At 32.0% G+C, this 21,096-nt stretch overlaps 1 protein-coding gene across 2 annotated transcripts in view; it reads left to right on the top strand.

The window, feature by feature from the left end:
- The first annotated feature begins 176 nt into the window (after positions 1-176).
- Positions 177-21,096, top strand: part of pik3r2 (phosphoinositide-3-kinase, regulatory subunit 2 (beta)) — a 150,456-nt gene continuing 129,536 nt past the window's right edge. For both annotated transcript variants that reach the window (XM_061941605.2, XM_061941618.2), the window contains exon 1: positions 177-783. The gene's annotated coding sequence lies outside the window, so the exon portion shown is untranslated. The remainder of the gene's footprint in view (positions 784-21,096) is intronic.

The following is a 21,096-nucleotide window of genomic DNA, read 5'->3' on the forward strand; positions in this document are numbered from 1 at the left end:
AAACTGAGTACCACCTCGTATATTATATTCCAATATTTGAGCAAAATGAAGTCAATAGTGCGAAATAGGTCAACAAAGCAAAAGCTGCTATTGCTCTCAGTAAAATACTTTAAAGCCCTCCTTTTTCATAAACAGTATACAGTAAGAATATTTTTTTAACAAGACGGTACAAAAAAATAACAAATTTGTCATGTTTTTGGACATCACTACTTGCCGTAGTTTTGAAGCAATGCATGATGGGAATATGGATGTTGTGTTGTCATTGCATTAAAACGTGCCGGCTCGAATAAACACACACTGCCTGCCTACTTCATGGTTTATTGATTGATTGATTGATATATGTATAATCACACAACAGTATCGATTTCATACCGATGCCACTTCAATACGGATAATAAACGTGCCGATGTTGGGATCGGAGTAGCAAAATGACTTGACAACGTTCGTGCCCAACAGAGCAGTCGGCAGCCTTCGGGAGTGAGGCTTTCGTCCTTTTCCGTCAGAGCTTCGGCTCTTTCCGTCCGCCTCCTCGGGAGTTCTCACGCCCCCCCCCCCCCCGCCCCACCTCCCCGTGCTGGAAAATGGCTGTGCGGGGCAGCAGGGAGTTATGACCGGGGAAAGGAAGCAAGGAGACGCTGCAGAGAAACAAGAAGGACTTTCCTCTACAAGTTCCGCGCACAACTGGGGGAAAAAAGTACTTTTGGGACGCGCCACAGTCTGACATTTTGGACTTCTTTCAGCCGACGCAGCTAAAAAGTGAGAAGACTGAAGAAATATCCACGGGTGAGTTTTTCTCTCCCCCCCCCTCACCCCCCACTCGAGTTATTGCACATTTCCAGTACGGCCACTGGAACTTTCTAGAAAAATGGTGGCAGCTCTGCAAGCGCACTCGCTTTTGCAAGTTTCGCCACTTTTGTGGTGGCTAACTTTGTTCAGAAAGTAGCTAACTGTAATGTTTCGCTACTTTTATTCATGTGGCGAAACTAAGCTAGCTCGAGTTTATTTTGCTCGCATTTCACTTGTTTATTGTTTTTTTTAATGAAGTAGCAACACAACTTTGATAATTCATAATACAGACAATTTATTTTGGGTTTACTGCTCAAAGTCTTAACGAGTAATTAACTGTTCGAAGCTAATTTGACGCACACTTGCATCACTCGTCATAGTTTAGGCCTTATTAGCATAATTGCTGATTTGGCAATAAAGACGTCATGAAAAGTGCCTTAAAAGGTAAGCTGTTTGTATATATAAATAAAAAGATATATATATATATATATATATATTTTTTTTTTTTTGCAAAAAAAAGTCATCAAATCATACATGCTTTATCTCGTGGGTGTCCAAAGTGTGGCACGGAGGCCTTATGCGGCCCGTGACACATTAAAAAAAAAAAATATTACTAAAAAGTGGAATAAAATTGCAAATAGGTGTAATGCACCGAGAAACACATATTTTAAAAATATTACAAAAAAGACATTAAAAAGTGGAACAAAATAGCAAACTAGTGTAATGTAACGAGAAACACACACATTTTAACAATTGTATTACAAAAAAGACAAGTGGAATAAAACAGCAAACGGGTGTAATGTCACAAGAAACACACATTAAAAAATTTATTTTACAAAAAAAGACATTAAAAAGTGGAACAAAATAGCAAACGTGTGTAATGTAACGAGAAACACACGCATTTTAAAAATAATATTACAAAAAAGACATTAAAAAGGGGAATAAATTAGTAAACTGGTGTAATATAATGAGAAACACACACATTTTAAAAATATTACAAAAAAGACATTACAAAGTGGAATAAAAGAGCAAACGTGTGTAATGCTGCCGTTGTGTCCTTGGGCAGGACACTTCACCCTTTGCCCCCGGTGCCACTCACACCGGTGAATTGAATGATGGTGGTGGTCGGAGGGGCCCTTGGTGCAAATTGCAGCCACGCTTCCGTCAGTCTACCCCAGGGCAGCTGTGGCTATGAAGGTAGCTTACCACCACCAGGTGTCAATGAATGATGGGTTCTACATGTAAAGCGACTTTGGGTACTTAGAAAAGCGCTAAAAAATCCCAGGTATTATTATTATTATTATTAATGTAACGAGAAGCACACACATTTTAAAAATAAAGTACAAAAAAGACATTAAAAAGTGGAATAAAATAGCAAATGGGTCTAATGTAACAAGAAACACACATTTTTAAAAATAATGTTATAAAAGAGACATCAAGTGGAATAAAATAGCAAACGGGTGTAATGTCACGAGAAACACACACATTTTAACAATTGTATTACAAAAAAGACAAAACGTGGAATAAAATAGAAAACAGGTGTAATGTCACAAGAAACACATTTTGAAAATAAAATTACAAAAAATGACATTAAAAAGTGGAATAAAAAAGCAAACTGGTGTAATGTAACGAGAAACACACACATTTTAAAAAATAAAGTACAAAAAAGACATTAAAAAGTGGAATAAAATAGAAAACAGGTGTAATGTCACAAGAAACACACATTTAAAAAAATAAAATGACAAAAAAGACATTAAAAAGTGGAATAAAAGAGCAAACTGGTGTAATGTAACGAGAAGCACACACATTTTAATAATAAAGTACAAAAAAGACATTAAAAAGTGGAATAAAATAGCAAACAGGTGTAATGTCACAAGAAACACATTTTAAAAATAAAATTACAAAAAAGACATTAAAAAGTGGAATAAAAAAGCAAACTGGTGTAATGTAACGAGAAACACACACATTTTAAAGAATAAAGTACAAAAAAGACATTAAAAAGTGGAATAAAATAGAAAACAGGTGTAATGTCACAAGAAACACACATTTAAAAAAATAAAATGACGAAAAAGACATTAAAAAGTGGAATAAAAGAGCAAACTGGTGTAATGTAACGAGAAGCACACACATTTTAATAATAAAGTACAAAAAAGACATTAAAAAGTGGAATAAAATAGCAAACAGGTGTAATGTCACAAGAAACACATTTTAAAAATAAAATTACAAAAAAGACATTAAAAAGTGGAATAAAAAAGCAAACTGGTGTAATGTAACGAGAAACACACATTTAAAAAAATAAAGTACAAAAAAGACATTAAAAAGTGGAATAAAATAGAAAACAGGTGTAATGTCACAAGAAACACACATTTAAAAAAATAAAATGACAAAAAAGACATTAAAAAGTGGAATAAAAGAGCAAACTGGTGTAATGTAATGAGAAGCACACACATTTTAATAAAGTACAAAAAAGACATTAAAAAGTGGAATAAAATAGCAAATGGGTCTAATGTAACGAGAAACACACATTTAAAAATAATGTTACAAAAGAGACAAAAAAGTGGAATGAAATAGCAAACGGGTGTAATGTCACGAGAAACACACACATTTTAACAATTGTATTAAACAAAGACAAAAAGTGGAATAAAGTAGCAAACGGGTGTAATGTACTGAGAAACACACATTTTAAAAATATTATTACAAAAAAGACATTAAAAAGTGGAATAAAAGAGCAAAATGGGGTAATGTAACGAGAAACACACTTTTTGTTTTTTTAAATAAAGTACAAAAAAGACATTAAGTGGAATAAAATAGCAAATGGGTGTAATGTAATGAGAAACACACATTTTAAATACATAATGTTACAAAAAAGACATTAAAAAGTGGAATAAAATAGAAAACAGGTGTAATGTCACAAGAAACACGCATTTTAAAAATAAAATTACAAAAACGACATTAAAAAGTGGAATAAAAGAGCAAAATGATGTGATGTAACGAGAAGCGCACACATTTTAAAAATAAAGTACAAACAAGACATTAAAAAGTGGAATAACATAGCAAATGGGTCTAATTAACGAGAAACACACATTTTAAAAATAATGTTACAAAAGAGACATAAAAAAGTGGAATAAAATAGCAAACGGGTGTAATGTAACGAGAAACACACACATTTTAACAATTGTATTACAAAAGAGACATAAACAAGTGGAATATCAATCAATCAATGTTTATTTATATAGCCCTAAATCACAAGTGTCTCAAAGGGCTGCACAAGCCACAACGGCATCCGCGGTACAGAGCCCACATAAGGGCAAGGAAAAACTCACAACCCAGTGGGACGTCGATGTGAATGACTATGAGAAACCTTGGAGAGGACCGCATATGTGGGTGACCCACCCCACCCCCTCTAGGGGAGACCGAATGCAATGGATGTCGAGTGGGTCTGACATAATATTGTGAAAGTCCAATATAAATAAAATAGCAAACGGGTGTAATGTAATGAGAAACACACACATTTTAACAATTGCATTACAAAAAAGACAAAAAGTGGAATAAAATAGAAAACAGGTGTAATGTCACAAGAAACACACATTTTAAAAATAAAATTACAAAAAAGACATTAAAAAGTGGAGTAAAATAGCAAACGGGTGTAATGTAACGAGAAATGCACACATTTAGCAATTGTATTAAAAAAAAGACAAAAAGTGGAATAAAGTAGCAAATGGGTGTAATGTACCGAGAAACACACATTTAAAAAATGTTATTACAAAAAATACATTAAAAAGTGGAACAAAATAGCAAACGTGTGTAATGTAACGAGAAACACACACATTTTAAAAATAAAGTACAAAAAAGACATTAAAAAGTGGAGCAAAATAGCAAATGGGTCTAATGTAACGAAAAACACACATTAAAAAAATAATGTTACAAAAAAGACATTAAAAAGTGGAATAAAATAGCAAACGGGTGTAATGTAACGAGAAATACACACATTTTAGCAATTGTATTAAAAAAAGACAAAAAGTGGAATAAAGTAGCAAACGGGTGTAATGTACAGAGAAACACACTTTAAAAAAATATTATTTCAAAAAAGACATTAAAAAGTGGAATAAAATAGAAAACAGGTGTAATGTCACAAGAAACACACATTTAAAAAAATAAAATGACGAAAAAGACATTAAAAAGTGGAATAAAAGAGCAAACTGGTGTAATGTAACGAGAAGCACACACATTTTAATAATAAAGTACAAAAAAGACATTAAAAAGTGGAATAAAATAGCAAACAGGTGTAATGTCACAAGAAACACATTTTAAAAATAAAATTACAAAAAAGACATTAAAAAGTGGAATAAAAAAGCAAACTGGTGTAATGTAACGAGAAACACACATTTAAAAAAATAAAGTACAAAAAAGACATTAAAAAGTGGAATAAAATAGAAAACAGGTGTAATGTCACAAGAAACACACATTTAAAAAAATAAAATGACAAAAAAGACATTAAAAAGTGGAATAAAAGAGCAAACTGGTGTAATGTAATGAGAAGCACACACATTTTAATAAAGTACAAAAAAGACATTAAAAAGTGGAATAAAATAGCAAATGGGTCTAATGTAACGAGAAACACACATTTAAAAATAATGTTACAAAAGAGACAAAAAAGTGGAATGAAATAGCAAACGGGTGTAATGTCACGAGAAACACACACATTTTAACAATTGTATTAAACAAAGACAAAAAGTGGAATAAAGTAGCAAACGGGTGTAATGTACTGAGAAACACACATTTTAAAAATATTATTACAAAAAAGACATTAAAAAGTGGAATAAAAGAGCAAAATGGGGTAATGTAACGAGAAACACACTTTTTGTTTTTTTAAATAAAGTACAAAAAAGACATTAAGTGGAATAAAATAGCAAATGGGTGTAATGTAATGAGAAACACACATTTTAAATACATAATGTTACAAAAAAGACATTAAAAAGTGGAATAAAATAGAAAACAGGTGTAATGTCACAAGAAACACGCATTTTAAAAATAAAATTACAAAAACGACATTAAAAAGTGGAATAAAAGAGCAAAATGATGTGATGTAACGAGAAGCGCACACATTTTAAAAATAAAGTACAAACAAGACATTAAAAAGTGGAATAACATAGCAAATGGGTCTAATTAACGAGAAACACACATTTTAAAAATAATGTTACAAAAGAGACATAAAAAAGTGGAATAAAATAGCAAACGGGTGTAATGTAACGAGAAACACACACATTTTAACAATTGTATTACAAAAGAGACATAAACAAGTGGAATATCAATCAATCAATGTTTATTTATATAGCCCTAAATCACAAGTGTCTCAAAGGGCTGCACAAGCCACAACGGCATCCGCGGTACAGAGCCCACATAAGGGCAAGGAAAAACTCACAACCCAGTGGGACGTCGATGTGAATGACTATGAGAAACCTTGGAGAGGACCGCATATGTGGGTGACCCACCCCACCCCCTCTAGGGGAGACCGAATGCAATGGATGTCGAGTGGGTCTGACATAATATTGTGAAAGTCCAATATAAATAAAATAGCAAACGGGTGTAATGTAATGAGAAACACACACATTTTAACAATTGCATTACAAAAAAGACAAAAAGTGGAATAAAATAGAAAACAGGTGTAATGTCACAAGAAACACACATTTTAAAAATAAAATTACAAAAAAGACATTAAAAAGTGGAGTAAAATAGCAAACGGGTGTAATGTAACGAGAAATGCACACATTTAGCAATTGTATTAAAAAAAAGACAAAAAGTGGAATAAAGTAGCAAATGGGTGTAATGTACCGAGAAACACACATTTAAAAAATGTTATTACAAAAAATACATTAAAAAGTGGAACAAAATAGCAAACGTGTGTAATGTAACGAGAAACACACACATTTTAAAAATAAAGTACAAAAAAGACATTAAAAAGTGGAGCAAAATAGCAAATGGGTCTAATGTAACGAAAAACACACATTAAAAAAATAATGTTACAAAAAAGACATTAAAAAGTGGAATAAAATAGCAAACGGGTGTAATGTAACGAGAAATACACACATTTTAGCAATTGTATTAAAAAAAGACAAAAAGTGGAATAAAGTAGCAAACGGGTGTAATGTACAGAGAAACACACTTTAAAAAAATATTATTTCAAAAAAGACATTAAAAAGTGGAATGAAATAGCAAACAGGTGTAATGTCACGAGAAACACACATTTTAAAAATAGTATTACTAAAAAGTGGAATAAAATAGCAAACGGGTGTAATGTACAGAGAAACACACTTTAAAAAAACATTATTTCAAAAAAGACATTAAAAAGTGGAATGAAATAGCAAACAGGTGTAATGTCACGAGAAACACACATTTTAAAAATAGTATTACTAAAAAGTGGAATAAAATAGCAAACGGGTGTAATGTACCGAGAAACACACATTTAAAAAATATTATTACAAAAAAGACATTAAAAAGTGGAACAAAATAGCAAACGTGTGTCATGTAACAAGAAACACACACATTTAAAAAAATAAAGTACAAAAAAGACATTAAAAAGTGGAATTAAATAGCAAATGGGTCTAATGTAACGAGAAACACACATTTAAAAAATAATGTTACAAAAAAGACATGAAAAAGTGGAATAAAAAAGCAAACGGGTGTAATGTACCGAAAAACACACATTTAAGAAAATATTACAAAAAGACAATAAAAAGTGGAATAAAATAGCAAACTGGTGTAATGTAACGAGAAACACACGTTTAAACAATTGTATTAAAAAAAAGACAAAAAGTGGAATAAAGTAGCAAACGGGTGTAATGTACAGACAAACACACTTTAAAAAAACATTATTTCAAAAAAGACATTAAAAAGTGGAGTGAAATAGCAAACAGGTGTGATGTCACGAGAAACACACATTTTAAAAATAGTATTACTAAAAAGTGGAATAAAATAGCAAACGGGTGTAATGTACCGAGAAACACACATTTAAAAAATATTATTACAAAAAAGACATTAAAAAGTGGAACAAAATAGCAAACGTGTGTAATGTAACGAGAAACACACACATTTTAAAAATAAAGTACAAAAAAAAACATTTAAAAGTGGAATAAAATAGCAAATGGGTGTAATGTCACGAAAAACACACATTTTAAAAATTGTATTAAAAAAAAGACCAAAAGTGGAACAAAATAGCAAACGGGTGTAATGTCACAAGAAACACACATTTAAAAAAATAATATTACAAAAAAAACATTAAAAACTGGAATAAAATAGCAAACGGGTGTAATGTCACGAGAAACACACACATTTTAACAATTGTATTACAAAAAAGACAAAAAGTGGAATAAAATAGAAAACAGGTGTAATGTCACAAGAAACACACATTTTAAAAATAAAATTACAAAAAAGATATTAAAAAGTGGAATAAAAGTGCAAACTGGTGTAATGTAATGAGAAACACACATTTTAAAAATAAAGTACAAAAAAGACATTAAAAAGTGGAATAAAATAGCAAATGGGTGTAATGTATTGAGAAGTACACACATTTTAAAAATGTTAAAAAAAAGACAAAAAGTGGAATAAAATAGCAAATAGGTCCAATGTAACAAGAAACGCATACATTTTAAAAATAATATTACGAAAAGACAATAGAAAGTGGAATAAAATGGCAAACGGGTGTAATGTACCGAGCAACTAGGGCTGGGCGATATGGCCTTTTTTTAATATCGCGATATGTTTAGGCCATGTCACGATACACCATATATATCTCCATATTTTGCCGTAGCCTTGAATGAACACTTGATGCATATAATCACAGCAGTATGATGATTCTATGTGTCTACGGTACATTAAAACATTCTTCTTCATACTGCATTCATACATGCTACTTTTAAAGGATTTGCAAATCATTGTATTCTGTTTTTATTTACCACTTACACAACGTGCCAACTTCACTGGTTTTTGGTTTTGTAGAAAACAACACAATAAAATAGTAAAAACAGACTTGGGGACATTCCCTTTTCGGTTTATGAGTACCGTATTTTTCGGAGTATAAGTCGCACCGGAGTATAAGTCGTACCTGCCGAAAATGCATAATAAAGAAGGAAAAAAACATATATAAGTCGCACTGGAGCCCGGCCGAACTATGAAAAAAACTGCGACTTATAGTCCGAAAAATACGGTATATATACTGTATGTATATATATATATATATATATATATATATATATATATATATATATATTGTTTTGCAATATTTTCAATTAAGATTTTTGCAAGTGTTTCCAGAATTTTCATGACTTTTCACTAGCAACAATAGTAGCATCTTCTTCCGGTGTTATTATAGAACATAGTCGTGTTTAGAGACTCTACTTCTGTCCCTCGCTGCAGCAAGCATGATGTCACACTTGCTTGGCGCTGTTGCTCTAGTTTTTTCTTCAAAGCCGCCAATGTCCTCTTAATACAAACCCCGTTTCCATGTGAGTTGGGAAATTGTGTTAGATGTAAATATAAACGGAATACAATGATTTGCAAATCCTTTTCAACCCATATTCAGTTGAATATGCTACAAAGACAACATATTTGATGTTCAAACTGATAAACTTTTTTTTTTTGTGCAAATAATCATTAACTTTAGAATTTGATGCCAGCAACACGTGACAAAGAAGTTGGGAAAGGTGGCAATAAATACTGATAAACTTGAGGAATGCTCATCAAACACTTATTTGGAACATCCCACAGGTGAACAGGCAAAATGGGAACAGGTGGGTGCCATGATTGGGTATAAAAGTAGATTCCATGAAATGCTCAGTCATTCACAAACAAGGATGGGGCGAGGGTCACCACTTTGTCAACAAATGCGTGAGCAAATTGTTGAACAGTTTAAGAAAAACCTGTCTCAACCAGCTATTGCAAGGAATTTAGGGATTTCACCATCTACGGTCCGTAATATCATCAAAGGGTTCAGAGAATCTGGAGAAATCACTGCACGTAAGCAGCTAAGCCCGTGACCTTCCATCCCTCAGGCTGTACTGCATCAACAAGCGACATCAGTGTGTAAAGGATATCACCACATGGGCTCAAGAACACTTCAGAAACCCACTGTTAGTAACTGCAGTTGGTCGCTACATCTGTAAGTGCAAGTTAAAACTTTCCTATGCAAGGCGAAAACCGTTTATCAACAACACCCAGAAAAGCCGTCTGCTTCGCTGGGCCTGAGCTCATCTAAGATGGACTGATCCAAAGTGTAAAAGTGTTCTGTGGTCTGACGAGTCCACATTTCAAATTGTTTTTGGAAACTGTGGACGTCGTGTCCTCTGGACCAAAGAGGAAAAGAACCATCCGGATTGTTATACGCGCAAAGTTGAAAAGCCAGCATCTGTGATGGTATGGGGGTGTATTAGTGCCCAAGACATGGGTAACTTACACATCTGTGAAGGCACCATTAATGCTGAAAGGTACATACAGGTTTTGGAGCCACATACAGGTAAAAGCCAGTAAATTGGAATATTTTGAAAAACTTGATTTATTTCAGTAATTGCATTCAAAAGGTGTAACTTGTACATTATATTTATTCATTGCACACAGACTGATGCATTCAAATGTTTATTTCATTTAATTTTGATGATTTGAAGTGGCAACAAATGAAAATCCAAAATTCTGTGTGTCACAAAATTAGAATATTACTTAAGGCTAATACAAAAAAGGGATTTTTAGAAATGTTGGCCAACTGAAAAGTATGAAAATGAAAAATATGAGCATGTACAATACTCAATACTTGGTTGGAGCTCCTTTTGCCTCAATTACTGCGTTAATGCGGCGTGGCATGGAGTCGATGAGTTTCTGGCACTGCTCAGGTGTTATGAGAGCCCAGGTTGCTCTGATAGTGGCCTTCAACTCTTCTGCGTTTTTGGGTCTGGCATTCTGCATCTTCCTTTTCACAATACCCCACAGATTTTCTATGGGGCTAAGGTCAGGGGAGTTGGCGGGCCAATTTAGAACAGAAATACCATGGTCCGTAAACCAGGCACGGGTAGATTTTGCGCTGTGTGCAGGCGCCAAGTCCTGTTGGAACTTGAAATCTCCATCTCCATAGAGCAGGTCAGCAGCAGGAAGCATGAAGTGCTCTAAAACTTGCTGGTAGACGGCTGCGTTGACCCTGGATCTCAGGAAACAGAGTGGACCGACACCAGCAGATGACATGGCACCCCAAACCATCACTGATGGTGGAAACTTTACACTAGACTTCAGGCAACGTGGATCCTGTGCCTCTCCTGTCTTCCTCCAGACTCTGGGACCTCGATTTCCAAAGGAAATGTAAAATTTGCATGGTTGGGTGATGGTTTGGGGTGCCATGTCATCTGCTGGTGTCGGTCCACTCTGTTTCCTGAGATCCAGGGTCAACGCAGCCGTCTACCAGCAAGTTTTAGAGCACTTCATGCTTCCTGCTGCTGACCTGCTCTATGGAGATGGAGATTTCAAGTTCCAACAGGACTTGGCGCCTGCACACAGCGCAAAATCTACCCGTGCCTGGTTTACGGACCATGGTATTTCTGTTCTAAATTGGCTCGCCAACTCCCCTGACCTTAGCCCCATAGAAAATCTGTGGGGTATTGTGAAAAGGAAGATGCAGAATGCCAGACCCAAAAACGCAGAAGAGTTGAAGGCCACTATCAGAGCAACCTGGGCTCTCATAACACCTGAGCAGTGCCAGAAACTCATCGACTCCATGCCACGCCGCATTAACGCAGTAATTGAGGCAAAAGGAGCTCCAACCAAGTATTGAGTATTGTACATGCTCATATTTTTCATTTTCATACTTTTCAGTTGGCCAACATTTCTAAAAATCCCTTTTTTGTATTAGCCTTAAGTAATATTCTAATTTTGTGACACACGGAATTTTGGATTTTCATTTGTTGCCACTTCAAATCATCAAAATTAAATGAAATAAACATTTGAATGCATCAGTCTGTGTGCAATGAATAACTATAATGTACAAGTTACACGTTTTGAATGCAATTACTGAAATAAATCAAGTTTTTCAAAATATTCTAATTTACTGGCTTTTACCTGTATGTTGCCATCCAAGCAACGTTATCATGGACGCCCCTGCTTATTTCACCAAGACAATGCCAAGCCATGTGTTACAACAGCATGGCTTCCTAGTAAAAGATTGCAGTGACATTAAGGGGAAACCCTGCATTCATTGATCTTGAACTTTTTGAAGACTCATTATTGGTATGGCCAATACTGCCCTTGTAACTACTCTGTATTGGGTCGATTCCCAAATTTGTAGTATCGCCCAAAACTAATGTAAAGTATTCAAACAACATAAGCGTGACTGCATGTTACAGCAGAAAGTAACTACATATTTACAATAAATTAGCAAGTAGATGAATATAAGATTTGAGAAAAAAATTCAACTAATGATGGAATGTGTTACGTTAGCAGTCAAATTGGGATCCTCTGTAACTTGGTAAATGGTTCTATCATCTTTTACATACCAAATAATATATTTTGATATATATAGTTTTCTGCAATATAGATTTTAAGCCATATCACTCATCCTTAATGAAAACATATTGACTAGAATTGATTATTTGTAGTTTCACCATTGAGTAAAATTGTTCTGCAACACATTGCAGCATCCGGTATAGAGTTGTGTTTCTAAAGTTGCCATATTGTGCTCCTCGTTAAAAAATAACGGGCATAAGTGAGTATCTTAGTCTTATGAGGTTTTGGCAGATGATTTGGCAGCGTGCTGGCATTTAGTTGATGCTGCTTTGACTTACCCAAACCTCCATTTTAGGAGAAGCGGTGGCAAGCTCCTGAAAGGTGGGCCTGTCTCTGGGCCGTGGCGCAGTAGACTTTTCACTTGCATGTGGCTCCGTGGCCCCCAGCCAGGCTGCATGCGTGGTGCCTCATTCAGCAGCACGCCCATAAAGTCCAACACCAGCATTAATTGTTTCCTTACATGCGCAAGCAACTCTTTTCCACTTTCCAACCACCAACCATTTGTTTTGCCTCCACTGTCATTTAAAAATAGATAATACCCTTTTTATTTCGTAATGTCCACTTTTAATTTCATCATTTTGACATTTTATCTCATAATCATGATTTTTCTTCTCATAATTTAATCTTATAATTTTCCTCTTTGTTTCATAATCATATTTTTTGTATTTCATAATTTAAGATTTTTATTTCATAATTTCATAATTTGTATTTGGACTTTTTATCAACAATTATCATATCTAATAATTGAGACATTTTAGCTCATATTTGTGCCTTGCTATCTTATAATTGTACTTTTGTTTCATAATCATATTTTTGTGTTGCATATTTTAACATTTTTATTTCATAATTTGGACTTTTTATTTTGACTTGTTATCAAGAATGATAACATTTATCTGATAATTTCGACATATTAACTCATATTTTTGCCTTTTTATCTCACAATTTTGCTTTTTATCTCTACTTTGACTTTTTATCTCATCAGGTTTTTTTATTTTGACATTTTATTTCCTATCATGACTTTTTATCTCATAATTTCGACTTTTTATTTAATAGTTTTGACATTTTATCTCATATTCATAATTCATAATTTTGATCTCAGGATTTAGACTTTTTATGTACTTTCTATCTAATAATTTTTATTTCATCATTTTGACATTATATCTTACAATTTTACTTTGTTTCATAATCATAATTTTTTTTATCTCATTTAGAATTTTTATTTCAGAATTTCAACTTTGTCAAGAATTATAATATCTAATAATTTCGACATTTTAATTAATATTTTTGCCTTTTTATCTCACAATTTTGCTTAGTATCTCTATTTTGACTTTTTATCTCATAATTACGAGGTTTTTTATTTTGACTTTTTATCTCCTATCATGACTTTCTATCTCATAATTTCAACTTTTTATTTCATCATTTTGACATTTTATCTCATAATCATGATTTTTCTAATTTTTCTCATCATTTTTGTTCTCATAATTTCGAATTTATATCTTATAATTTTCCTTTTTGTTTCATAATCATATTTTTTGTATCATAATTTAGAATTTGTATTTCATAATTTCATCATTTGTATTTAGACATTTTATCAACAATTATAATATCTAATAATTTCGACATTTTAGCTCATCTTTTTGCTTTGCTATCTCACAATTTCTAATTTATATATTGTAATTTACTTTTGTTTCATAATCATATTTTTGTATTGCATATTTTAACATTTATATTCCATAATTTTGACTGTATTTTGACTTTTTTTTTATCAAGAATGATAACATTATGTAATAATTTCGACATTTTAGCTCATTTTTGCCTTTATCTCACAATTTTGCTTTGAATCTCTACTTTGACTATCTCATAATTACGAGGTTTTTTATTTTGACATTTTATCTTCTATCATGACTTTTTATGTCATAATTTCGACTTTTTATTTAATAGTTTTGACATTTTATCTCATATTCATAATTTTTACTCTGAGGATTTCGACTTTTTATGTACTTTCTATCTAATTTTTATTTCATCATTTTGACATTTGATCTCATGATTTTTTTCTCATAATTTTGACTTTATATATTAAAATTTTACTTTGTTTCATAATCATAATTTTTTTTCTCATTTAGAATTTTTATTTCAGAATTTCGACTTTATCAAGAATTATAATATCTAATAATTTAAAAATTTTAACTCATATTTTTGCCTTTTTATCTCACAATTTTGCTTTGTATCTCATAATTACGAGGTTTTTTTATTTTGACTTTTTATCTCCTATCATGACTTTCTATATCATAATTTCAACTTTTTATTTCATCATTTTGACATTTTATCTCATGATTTTTGTTCTCATAATGACAAATTTATGTCTTATAATTTTCCTTTTTGTTTCATAAACATATTTTTTGTATCTCATAATTTAGAATTATTTCATAATTTTGACTTTTAATTTTGACTTTTTATCAACAATTATAATATCTAATCATTTAGACATTTTAGCTCATATTTTTGCCTTGCTATCTCACAATTTTGCGTTGTATCTCTATTTTGACTTTTTATCTCAGTTACGAGGTTTTTTATTTTGACATTTGATCTCCTATCATGACTTTTTATCTCATAATTTTGACTTTTTATTTAATAATTTTGACATTTCATCTCATATTCATAATTCATAATTTTGACTATCTCATGATTTCGACTTTTTATGTACTTTCTATCTCATCATTTTGACTTTTTATTTAATCATTTTGACATTTTATCTCATATTCACAATTTTGACTACATCATGATTATGACTTTTTTATGTACTTTCTATCTCATAATTTTGACTTTATTTCATCATTTTAACATTTTATCTCATAATCATGATTTATTTTCTCATAATTTTGACCTTATATCTTACAATTTTACTTTTTGTTTCTTAATCATAATTTTTTATCTCATAATTTAGAAATTTTATTTCAGAATTTCGACTTTTTATTTCGACTTTATCAAGAATTATAATTTCGACATTTTAACTCATATTTTTGCCTTTTTATCTCCAAATTTTGCTTTGTATCTCTATTTTGACTTATCTCATTAGTTTTTTTATTTTGACTTCTCCTCTCATGACTTTTTATCTCATAATTTCAATTTCTTATTTAATCGTTTTGACATTTTATCTCATATTCATAATTCATCATTTTGACTATCACATGAATTCAACTTTTTATGTACTTTCCATCTCATAATTTCAACTTTTTATTTCATAATTTTGACATTTTATCTCATAATCATGATTTTTGTTCTCATAATTTCGAATGTATATCTTAATTTTACTTTTGTTTCATAATCATATTTTTGTATTACATATTTTAAAAACATTTATTTCATAATTTTGACTCTTTATTTTGACTTTTTATCAGGAATGATAACATTATCTAATAATTTCGACATTTATCTCATATTTTTGCCTTTTTATCTCACAATTTTGCATTGTATCTCTATTTTGACTTTTTATCTCATAATTACGATTTTTTTTGTTTTGACATTATCTCCTATCATGACTTTTTATCTCATAATTTAAACTTTTATTTAATCATTTTGAAATTTTATCTCATATTCATAATTCATCATTTTGACTCTATCTCATGATTTCAACTTTTTATGTACTTTCTATCTCATAATTTTGATTTTGTATTTTGTAATTTCAATTTATCATTTTGACTTTTTATCAAATAACTAACTTTTATCCTAAAATTTTGACTTTCTAATATCATAAATTCAACTTTTTATCTAATAATTCTGACTTTATCTCACGAGTGTTCGCGGTCCACATAAAATATTGTGGCAGGCCAGATTTGGCCCCTGGGCCTTGAGTTTGACACCTGTGGTTTAAACATACAAAATTACCTAAAAAGATAGCATAAGACATGTTAAGTATAAAAAACTATGATGTTTGTCTAAACACAAAATTAGCAACAAAACCAGCATAAAATGTTATCATGCTAATGTTCTAACTGAAGTATTCTAACAGCAATGGGTGTGGGATAGCATTGTTTTAGCACAGTTTTAATCATCAATAAAATACAGTATAATTAGGGCTGCAACATTTAGTCGACATTGTCGACAATAAAATTTATGGCCGACAATTATATTTAAGACATGATGTCGCACATTTGGAGGTAAGAGTGTTAGCTTCTACCTTGCGTGAGACCAAGTTGTGTGAAAAATAACTTAATCATTTTAGACAAAGTCAACATAAAATCGATTAAATAGTCAACATTTTAATCATCAGTGTGCAGCTTTTTAAACATCACTAAATTATTTTCTTTTTGAGGAAGTTAGATTTTTGTTGTTTTCATTGCTGCTATTTTAACTGTTTTTTTTAAATACATAAACAAGGTTAATTGTTTTGTTTTTTTAGCACTTTTCCTTTCTTTTAAATGCACAACATTTTATTAGTCATTTTATTTTGTGTAACAGCTGAATGAGCAGCACAGTTGCAGTATAAACAAATATTTATGAATGAATTAGTCATCTTTGTTGTTAGTAAGCACATGCCTAAAATAACTTAAGCTGCATTGAGAAGTCGACGGAAAAATTAGAGCCATTAAATATGTACACTTTGTTACCTTAAAGTTGACTAATCGACTATCAAAATAATGGTTAGTTGCAGCCCTGGTATAAATAACCATAAAATATGTCAAATTAAAGGCCTATGACTAATGTTAACGTTTAGAGCTGAGCTGCATACAGAATAACAACTAAGCGTGACAACGCTTTATAATAAATGCACACTTTAAAGCATTTTCAAAGCATATTTCCAACATGAATACTCATTATTAGGCAGTTTATAGACATAGTGATAGAACCATGTCTGAGTCATGTATTTACATACATGTTTTCAATGATCTAACAAACTATTGACAATACTTTAATAATGTAGAAATGCTGAATCAATCATTTATAGTATTTTTATAGATGAGCTTATTAATGAGTAAAACATTTATAACTAGAGGTGGGACTCTATGAGCACCTTTCGATTACGATTCAGGAGCTACAATTTGATTAAACATTGATTATCGATGCATCTTAAATTAATGTATATTCATGCTGTTTTACATTTCTTTTCCTTTTACTAAATAAGCGTTTTTCACTTGCAACTTTAATAAAACAGTGCATTTGTAAAAAGAAACAATTAAATAAATTCCCATTATATTTATTATGATCTATTAAATGTGTGCAAAACTGAAACATAAGTGCCCTAAAACAAAAGAGCTGGTCGGATCTCTCGGTGAGGTGACTCGCTGCAGTCACTTAAATTTTAGAACTGTCTGCATTATTTTATTTACAATAAATAAATCGATTATTAATGTTTACTAATCAATTTTATAATTGTCCATGACCGAATTGCAATTCATCTAAAAATCTAATTCCCCCCCCCCGTCTACTAATATTACTATAGTGGATTAATGTAGAAAATATACTTCAAAAATGAGGATTTTTTTTATTTACTAATGCTTTAGTAATGTTTAATAGTGTGTACTTATTATAAAGTTGGAACCTGAACTTCACTAATTTGCAATCCCAGATGTTTTTTACTAGTTTATATTGAACAAAACTACCCTGTGGTGAAAAAATTGCTAGTAAAATATAATTATTATTGTTGTTAAATATAGGACATCAATAATCTTATTTAAAGCCTCTAACAAATTATTGCCGCCTAACCTCCAACGTTTTTGTTTTTTTTATATAAGACGAGTGCAGGCTTATAACTTGAGAGGTTTGAGATATTTCTTATTGCCGAGAGCTCAAACCACTCGTAAAGGTTTTTGTGTGTGTCTGTATGCGGAGTAAAACTATAGAACAAACTGGACTTGCAACACAAGCAATGCCAAACTATTAATCGATTTAAACTATTATACAAACATCGGGTCAGGTTAAAATATAGAGATGAGGGTCTTTAATTTGACCTGCTGTTGTACTCTGTCTCAAAGTGTTAACGTGTTAATATTTCCTTACCATTATTGCTTTGTTGTCTATTACCGTCGTTGGTAAATTGTCTATTGCCATTGTTGGTATATTGTCCATTACCATTGTTGGTATATTGTCTATTACCATTGTTGGTATATTGTCTATTACCATCGTTGGTATATTGTCTATTACCATTGTTGGTATATTGTCCATTACCATTGTTGGTATATTGTCCATTACCATCGTTGGTATATTGTCCATTACCATCGTTGGTATATTGTCCATTACCATCGTTGGTATATTGTCCATTACCATTGTTGGTATATTGTCCATTACCATTGTTGGTATATTGTCTATTACCATTACTGGTATATTGTCCATTACCATTATTGCTATGTTGTCTATTACCATCGTTGGTAAATTGTCTATTACCATTGTTGGTATATTGTCTATTACCATTGTTGGTATATTGTCTATTACCATTGTTGGTATATTGTCTATTACCATTGTTGGTATATTGTCCATTACCATTGTTGGTATATTGTCCATTACCATCGTTGGTGTATTGTCTATTACCATTGTTGGTGTATTGTCTATTACCATTGTTGGTATATTGTCTATTACCATCAATGGTATATTGTCTATTACCATCAATGGTATATTGTCTATTACCATTGTTGGTATATTGTCTATTACCATCAATGGCATATTGTCTATTACCATTGTTGGTATATTGTCTATTACCATTGTTGGTATATTGTCCATTACCATTGTTGGTATGTTGTCCATTACCATTGTTGGTATGTTGTCCATTACCATTGTTGGTATGTTGTCCATCACCATTGTTGGTATGTTGTCCATCACCATTGTTGGTATATTGTCCATTACCATTGTTGGTATATTGTCCATTACCATTGTTGGTATATTGTCTATTACCATTGTTGGTATATTGTCTATTACCATTGTTGGTATATTGTCTATTACCATTGTTGGTATATTGTCTATTACCATTGTTGGTATATTGTCTATTACCATTGTTGGTATATTGTCCATTACCATTGTTGGTATATTGTCCATTACCATTGTTGGTATATTGTCTATTACCATTGTTGGTATATTGTCTATTACCATTGTTGGTATATTGTCTATTACCATCGTTGGTATATTGTCCATTAATATTGTTGGTATATTGTCCATTACCATTGTTGGTATATTGTCTATTACCATTGTTGGTATATTGTCTATTAACATCGTTGGTATATTGTCCATTACCATCGTTGGTATTGTTCATTCTTCCTACATTGGTGCTACAAATTATTAATATTATTAATACTTTAATAATCACTGAATGAAGACCAGGGGGTGGGATTAAATAAATGATCTTCTTTTCACTCCATTTCAGGCAAAACTGGACCATCATGTTTACATACTGTACAGTACCTTTTGGATTATATGAACTACCGTATTTTTCTGACTATAAATCGCAGTTTTTTTCATAGTTTGGCGGGGGGTGCGACTTATACTCAGGAGCGACCTACAGTATGTGTGAAATTATTAACACATTACTGTAAAATATCAAATAATATTATTTATCTCATTCACGTAAGAGACTAGACGTATAAGATTTCATGGGATTTAGCGATTAGGAGTGACAGATTGTTCGGTAAACGTATAGCATGTTCTATATGTTATAGTTATTTGAATGACTCTTACCATAATATGTTACGTTAACATACCAGTTGGTTATTTATGCCTCATATAACGTACACTTATTCAGCCTGTTCGCTATTCTTTATTTATTTTAAATTGCCTTTCAAATGTTTATTCTTGGTGTTGGCTTTTATCAAATACATTTCCCCAAAAAATGCGACTTATATATGTTTTTTTCCTTCTTTATTATGCATTTTTGGCCGGTGCGCCTTATACTCCGGAGCGACTTATACTACGAAAAATACGGTAATAATATTATATGTTGTGTACTTTGTACTTTTTTTGTGTCATTGCATGTAATAAATGAAGAAATTAAATTAATGATCTTTATATGCTAAATTATCAACAAAAAGTCAACAACAAATATGGATGATTACATTTGTTTTATTTTCCTTTCTTTATTCTTGTAAACATTTGCTTTGGGGAACATTATCACCAGACCTATGTAAGCGTCAATATATACCTTGATGTTGCAGAAAAAAGACCATATATTTTTTTAACTGATTTCCGAACTCTAAATGGGTGAATTTTGGCGAATTAAACGCCTTTCTAATATTCGCTCTCGGAGCGATGACGTCACAACGTGGCGTCACATCGGGAAGCAATCCGCCATTTTCTCAAACACCGAGTCAAATCAGCTCTGTTATTTTCCGTTTTTTCGACTGTTTTCCGTACCTTGGAGACATCATGCCTCGTCGGTGTGTTGTCGGAGGGTGTAACAACACGAACAGGGACGGATTCAAGTTGCACCAGTGGCCCAAAGATGCCAGAGTGGCAAGAAATTGGACATTTGTTCCGCACACTTTACCGACGAAAGCTATGCTACGACAGAGATGGCAAGAATGTGTGGATATCCTGCGACACTCAAAGCAGATGCATTTCCAACGATAAAGTCAAAGAAATCTGCCGCCAGACCCCCATTGTATCTGCCGGAGTGTGTGAGCAATTCAGGGACAAAGGACCTCGGTAGCACGGCAAGCAATGGCGGCAGTTTGTTCCCGCAGACGAGCGAGCTAAACCCCCTATCGACCCTAGCTTCCCTGGCCTGCTGACATCAACTCCAAAACTGGACAGATCAGCTTTCAGGAAAAGAACACGGATGAGGGTATGTCAACA

Source organism: Nerophis lumbriciformis, linkage group LG03 (assembly GCF_033978685.3).
Source record: "Nerophis lumbriciformis linkage group LG03, RoL_Nlum_v2.1, whole genome shotgun sequence".
Lineage (NCBI taxonomy): Eukaryota > Metazoa > Chordata > Actinopteri > Syngnathiformes > Syngnathidae > Nerophis > Nerophis lumbriciformis.